Genomic DNA, 18,395 nt, shown 5'->3' on the forward strand with positions numbered 1-18,395 from the left:
CACATGCAACACGTCATCTCACCTCCGCCATCATGTGACTACTGCACCTGTAACTATTATATTCTATACATCATATATTACAGTAACTCCACATGTAACGTCATCTCACCACCGCCATCATGTGACTACTGCGCCTGTAACTATTATATTATATTCTATACATCATATATTACAGTAACTCCACATGTAACACGTCATCTCACCACCACCATCATGTGACTACTGCGCCTGTAACTATTATATTCTATACATCATATATTACAGTAACTCCACATGTAACACGTCATCTCACCACCGCCATCATGTGACTACTGCGCCTGTAACTATTATATTCTATACATCATATATTACAGTAACTCCACATGTAACAGGTCATCTCACCACCGCCATCATGTGACTACTGCGCCTGTAACGATTATATTATATTCTATACATCATATATTACAGTAACTCCACATGTAACATGTCATCTCACCACCGCCATCATGTGACTATTACACCTGTAACTATTATTTTCTATACATCATATATTACAGTAACTCCACATGTAACACGTCATCTCACCACCACCATCATGTGACTACTGCACCTGTAACTATTATATTATATACATCATATATTACAGTAACTCCACATGTAACACGTCATCTCACCACCGCCATCATGTGACTACTGCGCCTGTAACTATTATATTCTATATATCATATATTACAGTAACTCCACATGTAACATGTCATCTCACCACCACCATCATGTGACTACTGCACCTGTAACTATATTATATTATATTATATACATCATATATTACAGTAACTCCACATGTAACACGTCATCTCACCACCGCCATCATGTGACTACTGCGCCTGTAACTATTATATTATATTCTATACATCATATATTATAGTAACTCCACATGTAACACGTCATCTCACCACCGCCATCATGTGACTACTGCTCCTGTAACGATTATATTCTATACATCATATATTACAGTAACTCCACATGTAACACGTCATCTCACCACCGCCATCATGTGACTACTGCGCCTGTAACTATTATATTCTATACATCATATATTACAGTAACTCCACATGTAACACGTCATCTCACCACCTCCATCATGAGACTACTGCGCCTGTAACTATTATATTATATTCTATACATCATATATTACAGTAACTCCACATGTAACACGTCATCTCACCACCACCATCATGTGACTACTGCGCCTGTAACTATTATATTCTATACATCATATATTACAGTAACTCCACATGTAACACGTCATCTCACCACCGCCATCATGTGACTACTGTGCCTGTAACGATTATATTATATTCTATACATCATATATTACAGTAACACCACATGTAACACGTCATCTCACCACCGCCATCATGTGACTACTGCGCCTGTAACTATTATATTCTATACATCATATATTACAGTAACTCCACATGTAACACGTCATCTCACCACCACCATCATGTGACTACTGCACCTGTAGCTATTATATTATTTTCCATACATCATATATTAAAGTAATTCCACATGTAACACGTCATCTCACCGCCGCCATCATGTGACTACTGCGCCTGTAACTATTATATTCTATACATCATATATTACAGTAACTCCACATGTAACACGTCATCTCACCACCGCCATCATGTGACTACTGCGCCTGTAACTATTATATTATATACATCATATATTACAGTATCTCCACACGTAACACGTCATCTCATCACCTCCATCATGTGACTACTGCGCCTGTAACTATTATATTATATACATCATATATTACAGTAACTCCACATGTAACATGTCATCTCACCACCGCCATCATGTGACTACTGCGCCTGTAACTATTATATTATATACATCATATATTACAGTAACTCCACATGTAACACGTCATCTCACGACCGCCATCATGTGACTACTGCGCCTGTAACTATTATATTATATTCTATACATCATATATTACAGTAACTCCACATGTAACACATCATCTCACCACCGCCATCATGTGACTACTGCACCTGTAACTATTATATTATATTCTATACATCATATATTACAGCAACTCCACATGTAACACGTCATCTCACCACCGCCATCATGTGACTACTGCGCCTGTAACTATTATATTATATTCTATACATCATATATTACAGTAACTCCACATGTAACACGTCATCTCACCACCGCCATCATGTGACTACTGCACCTGTAACGATTATATTATATTCTACACATCACATATTACAGTAACTCCACATGTAACACGTCATCTCACCACCGCCATCATGTGACTACTGCGCCTGTAACGATTATATTATATTCTATACATCATATATTACAGTAACTCCACATGTAACATGTCATCTCACCACCGCCATCATGTGACTACTGCACCTGTAACTATTATATTATATTCTATACATCATATATTACAGTAACTCCACATGTAACACGTCATCTCACCACCGCCATCATGTGACTACTGCACCTGTAACTATTATATTATATACATCATATATTACAGTAACTCCACATGTAACACGTCATCTCACCACCGCCATCATGTGACTACTGCGCCTGTAACTATTATATTCTATACATCATATATTACAGTAACTCCACATGTAACACATCATCTCACCACCGCCATCATGTGACTACTGCGCCTGTAACTATTATATTATATACATCATATATTACAGTAACTCCACATGTAACACGTCATCTCACCACCACCATCATGTGACTACTGCGCCTGTAACGATTATATTATATTCTATACATCATATATTACCGTAACACCAAATGTAACACGTCATCTCACCACTGCCATCATGAGACTACTGCGCCTGTAACTATATTATATTCTATACATCATATATTACAGTAACTCCACATGTAACATGTCATCTCACCACCGCCATCATGTGACTACTGCGCCTGTAACGATTATATTCTATACATCATATATTACAGTAACTCCACATGTAACACGTCATCTCACCACCGCCATCATGTGACTACTGTGCCTGTAACGATTATATTATATTCTATACATCATATATTACAGTAACACCACATGTAACACGTCATCTCACCACCGCCATCATGTGACTACTGCGCCTGTAACTATTATATTCTATACATCATATATTACAGTAACTCCACATGTAACACGTCATCTCACCACCGCCATCATGTGACTACTGCACCTGTACCTATTATATTATTTTCTATACATCATATATTAAAGTAATTCCACATGTAACACGTCATCTCACCGCCGCCATCATGTGACTACTGCGCCTGTAACTATTATATTCTATACATCATATATTACAGTAACTCCACATGTAACACGTCATCTCACCACCTCCATCATGTGACTACTGCGCCTGTAACTATTATATTATATTCTATACATAATATATTACAGTAACTCCACATGTAACACGTCATCTCATCACCGCCATCATGTGACTACTGCGCCTGTAACTATTATATTCTATACATCATATATTACAGTAACTCCACATGTAACACGTCATCTCACCACCACCATCATGTGACTACTGCGCCTGTAACTATTATATTCTATACATCATATATTACAGTAACTCCACATGTAACACGTCATCTCACCACCACCATCATGTGACTACTGCGCCTGTAACGATTATATTATATTCTATACATCATATATTACAGTAACTCCACATGTAACACGTCATCTCACCACTGCATTCATGTGACTACTGCGCCTGTAACTATTACATTCTATACATCATATATTACAGTAACTCCACATGTAACATCATCTCACCACCACCATCATGTGACTACTGCGCCTGTAACGATTATATTATATACATCATATATTACAGTAACTCCACATGTAACAGGTCATCTCACCACCACCATCATGTGACTACTGCGCCTGTAACTATTATATTATATACATCATATATTACAGTAACTCCACATGTAACACGTCATCTCACCACCGCCATCATGTGACTACTGCGCCTGTAACGATTATATTATATACATCATATATTACAGTAACTCCACATGTAACATGTCATCTCACCACTGCCATCATGTGACTACTGCGCCTGTAACTATTATATACATCATATATTACAGTAACTCCACATGTAACACATCATCTCACCACCGCCATCATGTGACTACTGCGCCAGTAACGATTATATTATATACATCATATATTACAGTAACTCCACATGTAACACGTCATCTGACCACCACCATCATGTGACTACTGCGCCTGTAACTATTATATTATATTCTATACATCATATATTACAGTAACTCCACATGTAACACGTCATCTCACCACCACCATCATGTGACTACTGCGCCTGTAACTATATTATATTTTATACATCATATATTGCAGTAACTCCACATCTAACACGTCATCTCACCACCATCATGTGACTACTGCGCCTGTAACTATTATATTATATACATCATATATTACAGTAACTCCACATGTAACACGTCATCTCACCACCACCATCATGTGACTACTGCGCCTGTAACTATTATATTCTATACATCATATATTACAGTAACTCCACATGTAACACATCATCTCACCACCACCATCATGTGACTACTGCGCCTGTAACGATTATATTATATTCTATACATCATATATTACAGTAACTCCACATGTAACATGTCATCTCACCACCACCATCATGTGACTACTGCACCTGTAACTATTATATTATATACATCATATATTACAGTAACTCCACATGTAACACGTCATCTCACCACCACCATCATGTGACTACTGCGCCTGTAACTATTATATTCTATACATCATATATTACAGTAACGCCACATGTAACACATCATCTCACCACCACCATCATGTGACTACTGCGCCTGTAACTATTATATTATATACATCATATATTACAGTAACTCCACATGTAACACGTCATCTCACCACCACCATCATGTGACTACTGCGCCTGTAACTATTATATTCTATACATCATATATTACAGTAACTCCACATGTAACACATCATCTCACCACCACCATCATGTGACTACTGCGCCTGTAACGATTATATTATATTCTATACATCATATATTACAGTAACTCCACATGTAACATGTCATCTCACCACCACCATCATGTGACTACTGCGCCTGTAACTATTATATTCTATACATCATATATTACAGTAACTCCACATGTAACACGTCATCTCACCACCGCCATCATGTGACTATTACACCTGTAACTATTATTTTCTATACATCATATATTACAGTAACTCCACATGTAACACGTCATCTCACCACCACCATCATGTGACTACTGCACCTGTAACTATTATATTATATACATCATATATTACAGTAACTCCACATGTAACACGTCATCTCACCACCTCCATCATGTGACTACTGCACCTGTAACTATTATATTATATTCTATACATCATATATTACAGTAACTCCACATGTAACACGTCATCTCACCACCGCCATCATGTGACTACTGCGCCTGTAACTGTTATATTCTATACATCATATATTACAGTAACTCCACATGTAACACGTCATCTCACCACCGCCATCATGTGACTACTGCGCCTGTAACTATTATATTATATTATATACATCATATATTACAGTAACCCCACATGTAACACGTCATCTCACCACCGCCATCATGTGACTACTGCGCCTGTAACTATTATATTATATTCTATACATCATATATTACAGTAACCCCACATGTAACACGTCATCTCACCACCACCATCATGTGACTACTGCACCTGTAACTATTATATTATATTCTATACATCATATATTACAGTAACTCCACATGTAACATCATCTCACCACCGCCATCATGTGACTACTGCACCTGTAACTATTATATTATATTCTATACATCATATATTACAGTAACTCCACATGTAACAGGTCATCTCACCACCACCATCATGTGACTACTGCACCTGTAACGATTATATTATATACATCATATATTACAGTAACTCCACATGTAACACGTGATCTCACCACCGCCATCATGTGACTACTGCGCCTGTAACTATTATATTCTATACATCATACATTACAGTAACTCCACATGTAACATCATCTCACCACCACCATCATGTGACTACTGCGCCTGTAACGATTATATTATATACATCATATATTACAGTAACTCCACATGTAACAGGTCATCTCACCACCACCATCATGTGACTACTGCGCCTGTAACTATTATATTCTATACATCATATATTACAGTAACTCCACATGTAACATGTCATCTCACCACCGCCATCATGTGACTACTGCACCTGTAACTATTATATTATATTATATACATCATATATTACAGTAACTCCACATGTAACATGTCATCTCACCACTGCCATCATGTGACTACTGCGCCTGTAACTATTATATACATCATATATTAAAGTAACTCCACATGTAACACATCATCTCACCACCGCCATCATGTGACTACTGCGCCTGTAACGATTATATTATATACATCATATATTACAGTAACTCCACATGTAACACGTCATCTCACCACCACCATCATGTGACTACTGCACCTGTAACTATTATATTATATTCTATACATCATATATTACAGTAACTCACATGTAACACGTCATCTCACCACCACCACCATCATGTGACTACTGCGCCTGTAACTATTATATTATATTCTATACATCATATATTACAGTAACTCCACATGTAACACGTCATCTCACCACCACCATCATGTGACTACTGCGCCTGTAACTATATTATATTCTATACATCATATATTACAGTAACTCCACATGTAACACGTCATCTCACCACCATCATGTGACTACTGCGCCTGTAACTATTATATTATATTCTATACATCATATATTACAGTAACTCCACATGTAACACATCATCTCACCACCACCATCATGTGACTACTGCGCCTGTAACGATTATATTATATTCTATACATCATATATTACAGTAACTCCACATGTAACACGTCATCTCACCACCTCCATCATGTGACTACTGCACCTGTAACTATTATATTATATTCTATACATCATATATTACAGTAACTCCACATGTAACACGTCATCTCACCACCACCATCATGTGACTACTGCGCCTGTAACTATTATATTCTATACATCATATATTTCAGTAACTCCACATGTAACACGTCATCTCACCACCGCCATCATGTGACTACTGCACCTGTAACTATATTATATTCTATACATCATATATTACAGTAACTCCACATGTAACACGTCATCTCACCACCGCCATCATGTGACTACTGCGCCTGTAACTATTATATTCTATACATCATATATTACAGTAACTCCACATGTAACACGTGATCTCACCACCGCCATCATGTGACTACTGCGCCTGTAACTATTATATTATATTCTATACATCATATATTACAGTAACTCCACATGTAACACGTCATCTCACCACCGCCATCATGTGACTACTGCGGCTGTAACGATTATATTATATACATCATATATTACAGTAACTCCACATGTATCAGGTCATCTCACCACCGCCATCATGTGACTACTGCGCCTGTAACTATTATATTCTATACATCATATATTACAGTAACTCCACATGTAACGTCATCTCACCACCGCCATCATGTGACTACTGCGCCTGTAACTATTATATTATATTCTATACATCATATATTACAGTAACTCCACATGTAACACGTCATCTCACCACCACCATCATGTGACTACTGCGCCTGTAACTATTATATTCTATACATCATATATTACAGTAACTCCACATGTAACACGTCATCTCACCACCGCCATCATGTGACTACTGCGCCTGTAACTATTATATTATATTCTATACATCATATATTACAGTAACTCCACATGTAACACGTCATCTCACCACCGCCATCATGTGACTACTGCGCCTGTAACTATTATATTCTATACATCATATATTACAGTAACTCCACATGTAACACGTCATCTCACCACCACCATCATGTGACTACTGCACCTGTAGCTATTATATTATTTTCCATACATCATATATTAAAGTAATTCCACATGTAACACGTCATCTCACCGCCGCCATCATGTGACTACTGCGCCTGTAACTATTATATTCTATACATCATATATTACAGTAACTCCACATGTAACACGTCATCTCACCACCGCCATCATGTGACTACTGCGCCTGTAACTATTATATTATATACATCATATATTACAGTATCTCCACACGTAACACGTCATCTCATCACCTCCATCATGTGACTACTGCGCCTGTAACTATTATATTATATACATCATATATTACAGTAACTCCACATGTAACATGTCATCTCACCACCGCCATCATGTGACTACTGCGCCTGTAACTATTATATTATATACATCATATATTACAGTAACTCCACATGTAACACGTCATCTCACCACCGCCATCATGTGACTACTGCGCCTGTAACTATTATATTATATTCTATACATCATATATTACAGTAACTCCACATGTAACACATCATCTCACCACCGCCATCATGTGACTACTGCACCTGTAACTATTATATTATATTCTATACATCATATATTACAGCAACTCCACATGTAACACGTCATCTCACCACCGCCATCATGTGACTACTGCGCCTGTAACTATTATATTATATTCTATACATCATATATTACAGTAACTCCACATGTAACACGTCATCTCACCACCGCCATCATGTGACTACTGCTCCTGTAACTATTATATTATATACATCATATATTACAGTAACTCCACATGTAACATGTCATCTCACCACCGCCATCATGTGACTACTGCACCTGTAACCATTATATTCTATACATCATATATTACAGTAACTCCACATGTAACACGTCATCTCACCACCACCATCATGTGACTACTGCGCCTGTAACGATTATATTATATTCTACACATCACATATTACAGTAACTCCACATGTAACACGTCATCTCACCACCGCCATCATGTGACTACTGCGCCTGTAACGATTATATTCTATACATCATATATTACAGTAACTCCACATGTAACATGTCATCTCACCACCGCCATCATGTGACTACTGCACCTGTAACTATTATATTATATTCTATACATCATATATTACAGTAACTCCACATGTAACACGTCATCTCACCACCGCCATCATGTGACTACTGCACCTGTAACTATTATATTATATACATCATATATTACAGTAACTCCACATGTAACACGTCATCTCACCACCGCCATCATGTGACTACTGCGCCTGTAACTATTATATTCTATACATCATATATTACAGTAACTCCACATGTAACACATCATCTCACCACCGCCATCATGTGACTACTGCGCCTGTAACTATTATATTATATACATCATATATTACAGTAACTCCACATGTAACACGTCATCTCACCACCACCATCATGTGACTACTGCGCCTGTAACGATTATATTATATTCTATACATCATATATTACCGTAACACCAAATGTAACACGTCATCTCACCACCTCCATCATGAGACTACTGCGCCTGTAACTATTATATTATATTCTATACATCATATATTACAGTAACTCCACATGTAACACGTCCTCTCACCACCACCATCATGTGACTACTGCTCCTGTAACGATTATATTCTATACATCATATATTACAGTAACTCCACATGTAACACGTCATCTCACCTCCGCCATCATGTGACTACTGCGCCTGTAACTATTATATTCTATACATCATATATTACAGTAACTCCACATGTAACACGTCATCTCACCACCGCAATCATGTGACTACTGCACCTGTAACTATTATATTATATTCTATACAACATATATTACAGTAACTCCACATGTAACACGTCATCTCACCACCACCATCATGTGACTACTGCGCCTGTAACTATTATATTCTATACATCATATATTACAGTAACTCCACATGTAACACGTCATCTCATCACCGCCATCATGTGACTACTGCACCTGTAACTATTATATTATATACATCATATATTACAGTAACTCCACATGTAACACATCATCTCACCACCGCCATCATGTGACTACTGCACCTGTAACTATTATATTATATACATCATATATTACAGTAACTCCACATGTAACACGTCACCTCACCACCGCCATTATGTGACTACTGCGCCTGTAACGATTATATTATATTCTATACATCATATATTACAGTAACTCCACATGTAACACGTCCTCTCACCACCACCATCATGTGACTACTGCGCCTGTAACTATTATATTCTATACATCATGTATTACAGTAACTCCACATGTAACACATCATCTCACCACCGCCATCATGTGACTACTGCGCCTGTAATTATTATATTATATTCTATACATCATATATTACAGTAACTCCACATGTAACATGTCATCTCACCACCGCCATCATGGGACTACTGCGCCTGTAACTATTATATTCTATACATCATATATTACAGTAACTCCACATGTAACATGTCATCTCACCACCCCCATCATGTGACTACTGCACCTGTAACTATTATATTATATTCTATACATCATATATTACAGTAACTCCACATGTAACACGTCATCTCACCACCGCCATCATGTGACTACTGTGCCTGTAACTATTATATTCTATACATCATATATTACAGTAACTCCACATGTAACACGTCATCTCACCACCACCATCATGTGACTACTGCGCCTGTAACGATTATATTATATTCAATACATCATATATTACAGTAACTCCACATGTAACACGTCATCTCACCACCGCCATCATGTGACTACTGCGCCTGTAACTATTACATTCTATACATCATATATTACAGTAACTCCACATGTAACATCATCTCACCACCACCATCATGTGACTACTGCGCCTGTAACTATTATATTATATACACATCATATATTACAGTAACTCCACATGTAACAGGTCATCTCACCACCACCATCATGTGACTACTGCGCCTGTAACTATTATATTATATACATCATATATTACAGTAACTCCACATGTAACACGTCATCTCACCACCACCATCATGTGACTACTGCGCCTGTAACTATTATATTATATACATCATATATTACAGTAACTCCACATGTAACACATCATCTCACCACCGCCATCATGTGACTACTGCGCCTGTAACTATTATATTATATACATCATATATTACAGTAACTCCACATGTAACACATCATCTCACCACCGCCATCATGTGACTACTGCACCTGTAACGATTATATTATATACATCATATATTACAGTAACTCCACATGTATCAGGTCATCTCACCACCGCCATCATGTGACTACTGCGCCTGTAACTATTATATTCTATACATCATATATTACAGTAACTCCACATGTAACACGTCATGTCACCACCGCCATCATGTGACTACTGCGCCTGTAACTATTATATTATATTCTATACATCATATATTACAGTAACTCCATATGTAACACGTCATCTCACCACCGCCATCATGTGACTACTGCGCCTGTAACTATTATATACATCATATATTACAGTAACTCCACATGTAACACGTCATCTCTCCACCGCCATCATGTGACTACTGCGCCTGTAACTATTATATTCTATACATCATATATTACAGTAACTCCACATGTAACACGTCATCTCACCACCACCATCATGTGACTACTGCGCCTGTAACGATTATATTATATTCTATACATCATATATTACAGTAACTCCAAATGTAACACCTCATCTCACCACCACCATCATGTGACTACTGCGCCTGTAACTATTATATTATATTCTATACATCATATATTACAGTAATTCCACATGTAACACGTCATCTCACCACCGCCATCATGTGACTACTGCACCTGTAACTATTATATTATATTCTATACATCATATATTACAGTAACTCCACATGTAACATCATCTCACCACCGCCATCATGTGACTACTGCACCTGTAACGATTATATTATATACATCATATATTACAGTAACTCCACATGTAACACGTCATCTCACCACCGCCATCATGTGACTACTGCTCCTGTAACTATTATATTATATTCTATACATCATATATTACAGTAACTCCACATGTAACACGTCATCTCACCACCACCATCATGTGGCTACTGCGCCTGTAACTATTATATTATATTCTATACATCATATATTACAGTAACTCCACATGTAACACGTCATCTCACCACCGCCATCATGTGACTACTGCGGCTGTAACGATTATATTATATACATCATATATTACAGTAACTCCACATGTATCAGGTCATCTCACCACCGCCATCATGTGACTACTGCGCCTGTAACTATTATATTCTATACATCATATATTACAGTAACTCCACATGTAACACGTCATGTCACCACCGCCATCATGTGACTACTGCGCCTGTAACTATTATATTATATTCTATACATCATATATTACAGTAACTCCACATGTAACACGTCATCTCTCCACCGCCATCATGTGACTACTGCGCCTGTAACTATTATATTCTATACATCATATATTACAGTAACTCCACATGTAACACGTCATCTCACCACCACCATCATGTGACTACTGCGCCTGTAACGATTATATTATATTCTATACATCATATATTACAGTAACTCCAAATGTAACACGCCATCTCACCACCGCCATCATGTGACTACTGCGCCTGTAACTATTATATTATACACATCATATATTACAGTAACTCCACATGTAACACGTCATCTCACCACCGCCATCATGTGACTACTGCGACTGTAACGATTATATTATATTCTATACATCATATATTACAGTAACTCCACATGTAACACGTCATCTCACCACCACCATCATGTGACTACTGCGCCTGTAACTATATTATATTCTATACATTATATATTACAGTAACACCACATGTAACACGTCATCTCACCACCTCCATCATGTCACTACTGCGCCTGTAACTATTATATTATATACATCATATATTACAGTAACTCCACATGCAACACGTCATCTCACCACCGCCATCATGTGACTACTGCACCTGTAACTATTATATTATATTCTATACATCATATATTACAGTAACTCCACATGTAACACATCATCTCACCACCACCATCATGTGACTACTGCGCCTGTAACTATTATATTCTATACATCATATATTACAGTAACTCCACATGTAACACGTCATCTCACCACCACCATCATGTGACTACTGCACCTGTAACTATTATATTCTATACATCATATATTACAGTAACTCCACATGTAACGTCATCTCACCACCGCCATCATGTGACTACTGCGCCTGTAACGATTATATTATATTCTATACATCATATATTACAGTAACTCCACATGTAACACGTCATCTCACCACCGCCATCATGTGACTACTGCGCCTGTAACTATTATATTATATACATCATATATTACAGTAACTCCACATGTAACATGTCATCTCACCACCACCATCATGTGACTACTGCGCCTGTAACTATTATATTATACTCTATACATCATATATTACAGTAACTCCACATGTAACAAGTCATCTCACCACCACCATCATGTGACTACTGCTCCTGTAACGATTATATTATACTCTATACACCATATATTACAGTAACTCCACATGTAACACGTCATCTCATCACCGCCATCATGTGACTATTGCACCTGTAACTATATTATATTCTATACATCATATATTAGAGTAACTCCACATGTAACACGTAATCTCACCACCGCCATCATGCGACTACAGCACCTGTAACTATTATATTAAATTCTATACATCATATATTACAGTAACTCCACATGTAACATGTCATCTCACCACCGCCATCATGTGACTACTGCGCCTGTAACGATTATATTATATTCTATACATCATATATTACAGTAACTCCACATGTAACACGTTATCTCACCACCGCCATCATGTGACTACTGCGCCTGTAACGATTATATTATATTCTATACATCATATATTACAGTAACTCCACATGTAACACGTCATCTCACCACCGCCATCATGTGACTACTGCGCCTGTAACTATTATATTATATTCTATACATCATATATTACAGTAACTCCACATGTAACACGTCATCTCACCACCGCCATCATGTGACTACTGCGCCTGTAACTATTATATTATATTATATACATCATATATTACAGTAACTCCACATGTAACACGTTATCTCACCACCGCCATCATGTGACTACTGTGCCTGTAACTATATTATATACATCATATATTACAGTAACTTCACATGTAACACGTCATCTCACCACCGCCATCATGTGACTACAGCACCTGTAACTATTATATTATATTCTATACATCATATATTACAGTAACTCCACATGTAACACATCATCTCACCACCGCCATCATGTGACTACTGCGCCTGTAACGATTATATTATATTCTATACATCATATATTACAGTAACTCCACATGTAACACGTCATCTCACCACCGCCATCATGTGACTACTGCGCCTGTAACGATTATATTATATTCTATACATCATATATTACAGTAACTCCACATGTAACACGTCATCTCACCACCGCCATCATGTGACTACTGCGCCTGTAACTATTATATTATATACTATACATCATATATTACAGTAACTCAACATGTAACACGTCATCTCACCACCGCCATCATGTGACTACTGCGCCTGTAACTATTATATTCTATACATCATATATTACAGTAACTCCACATGTAACATGTCATCTCACCACCACCATCATGTGACTACTGCGCCTGTAACTATATTATATTCTATACATTATATATTACAGTAACTCCACATGTAACGTCATCTCACCACCTCCATCATGTGACTACTGCGCCTGTAACTATTATATTAAATACATCATATATTACAGTAACTCCACATGTAACATGTCATCTCACCACCGCCATCATGTGACTACTGCGCCTGTAACTATTATATTATATTCTATACATCATATATTACAGTAACTCCACATGTAACACGTCATCTCACCACCGCCATCATGTGACTACTGCGCCTGTAACTATTATATTCTATACATCATATATTACAGTAACTCCACATGTAACAGGTCATCTCACCACCGCCATCATGTGACTATTACACCTGTAACTATTATATTCTATACATCATATATTACAGTAACTCCACATGTAACACGTCATCTCACCACCACCATGTGACTACTGCACCTGTAACTATTATATTCTATACATCATATATTACAGTAACTCCACATGTAACATGTCATCTCACCACTGCCATCATGTGACTACTGCGCCTGTAACTATTATATTATATTCTATACATCATATATTACAGTAACTCCACATGTAACATGTCATCTCACCACCACCATCATGTGACTACTGCGCCTGTAACTATTATATTCTATACATCATATATTACAGTAACTCCACATGTAACACGTCATCTCACCACCGCCATCATGTGACTACTGCACCTGTAACTATTATATTATATTCTATACATCATATATTACAGTAACTCCACATGTAACACGTCATCTCACCACCGCCATCATGTGACTACTGCGCCTGTAACTATTATATTATATACATCACATATTACAGTAACTCCACATGTAACACGTCATCTCACCACCGCCATCATGTGACTACTGCTCCTGTAACTTTTATATTATATACATCATATATTACAGTAACTCCACATGTAACACGTCATCTCACCACCTCCATCATGTGACTACTGCGCCTGTAACTATTATATTATATACATCATATATTACAGTAACTCCACATGTAATAGGTCATCTCACCACCGCCATCATGTGACTACTGCGCCTGTAACTATTATATTATATTCTATACATCATATATTACAGTAACTCCACATGTAATAGGTCATCTCACCACCGCCATCATGTGACTACTGCGCCTGTAACGATTATATTCTATTCTATACATCATATATTACAGTAACTCCACATGTAACACGTCATCTCATCACCGCCATCATGTGACTACTGCACCTGTAACTATTATATTATATACATCATATATTACAGTAACTCCACATGTAACACGTCATCTCATCACCGCCATCATGTGACTACTGCGCCTGTAACTATTATATTCTATACATCATATATTACAGTAACTCCACATGTAACACGTCATCTCACCACCACCATCATGTGACTACTGCGCCTGTAACTATTATATTATATTCTATACATCATATATTACAGTAACTCCACATGTAACACGTCATCTCACCACCACCATCATGTGACTACTGCGCCTGTAACTATTATATTATATTCTATACATCATATATTACAGTAACTCCACATGTAACACGTCATCTCACCACCACCATCATGTGACTACTGCGCCTGTAACTATTATATTATATACATCATATATTACAGTAACTCCACATGTAACATGTCATCTCACCACCACCATCATGTGACTACTGCGCCTGTAACTATTATATTATATTCTATACATCATATATTACAGTAACTCCACATGTAACACGTCATCTCACCACCACCATCATGTGACTACTGCGCCTGTAACTATTATATTCTATACATCATGTATTACAGTAACTCCACATGCAACACGTCATCTCACCACCGCCATCATGTGACTACTGCACCTGTAACTATTATATTCTATACATCATATATTACAGTAACTCCACATGTAACATGTCATCTCACCACCGCCATCATGTGACTACTGCGCCTGTAACTATTATATTATATTCTATACATCATATATTACAGTAACTCCACATGTAACACGTCATCTCACCACCGCCATCATGTGACTACTGCGCCTGTAACTATTATATTCTATACATCATATATTACAGTAACTCCACATGTAACAGGTCATCTCACCACCGCCATCATGTGACTACTGCGCCTGTAACGATTATATTATATTCTATACATCATATATTACAGTAACTCCACATGTAACATGTCATCTCACCACCGCCATCATGTGACTATTACACCTGTAACTATTATATTCTATACATCATATATTACAGTAACTCCACATGTAACACGTCATCTCACCACCACCATCATGTGACTACTGCACCTGTAACTATTATATTCTATACATCATATATTACAGTAACTCCACATGTAACACGTCATCTCACCACCGCCATCATGTGACTACTGCACCTGTAACTATTATATTCTATACATCATATATTACAGTAACTCCACATGTAACACATCATCTCACCACCGCCATCATGTGACTACTGCACCTGTAACTATTATATTCTATACATCATATATTACAGTAACTCCACATGTAACACGTCATCTCACCACCGCCATCATGTGACTACTGCACCTGTAACTATTATATTATATTCTATACATCATATATTACAGTAACTCCACATATAACACGTCATCTCACCACCACCATCATGTGACTACTGCGCCTGTAACTATTATATTATATACATCATATATTACAGTAACTCCACATGTAACACGTCATCTCACCACCACCATCATGTGACTACTGCGCCTGTAACTATTATATTATATTCTATACATCATATATTACAGTAACTCCACATGTAACACGTCATCTCACCACCACCATCATGTGACTACTGCGCCTGTAACTATTATATTATATACATCATATATTACAGTAACTCCACATGTAACATGTCATCTCACCACCGCCATCATGTGACTACTGCGCCTGTAACTATTATATTCTATACATCATATATTACAGTAACTCCACATGTAACACGTCATCTCACCACCGCCATCATGTGACTACTGCACCTGTAACTATTATATTCTATACATCATATATTACAGTAACTCCACATGTAACACGTCATCTCACCACCGCCATCATGTGACTACTGCGCCTGTAACTATTATATTATATACATCACATATTACAGTAACTCCACATGTAACACATCATCTCACCACCACCATCATGTGACTACTGCGCCTGTAACTATTATATTATATTCTATACATCATATATTACAGTAACTCCACATGTAACACGTCATCTCACCACCACCATCATGTGACTACTGCACCTGTAACTATTATATTATATTCTATACATCATATATTACAGTAACTCCACATGTAACACATCATCTCAC

Source organism: Rhinoderma darwinii, chromosome 1, assembly GCF_050947455.1.
Source record: "Rhinoderma darwinii isolate aRhiDar2 chromosome 1, aRhiDar2.hap1, whole genome shotgun sequence".
Lineage (NCBI taxonomy): Eukaryota > Metazoa > Chordata > Amphibia > Anura > Rhinodermatidae > Rhinoderma > Rhinoderma darwinii.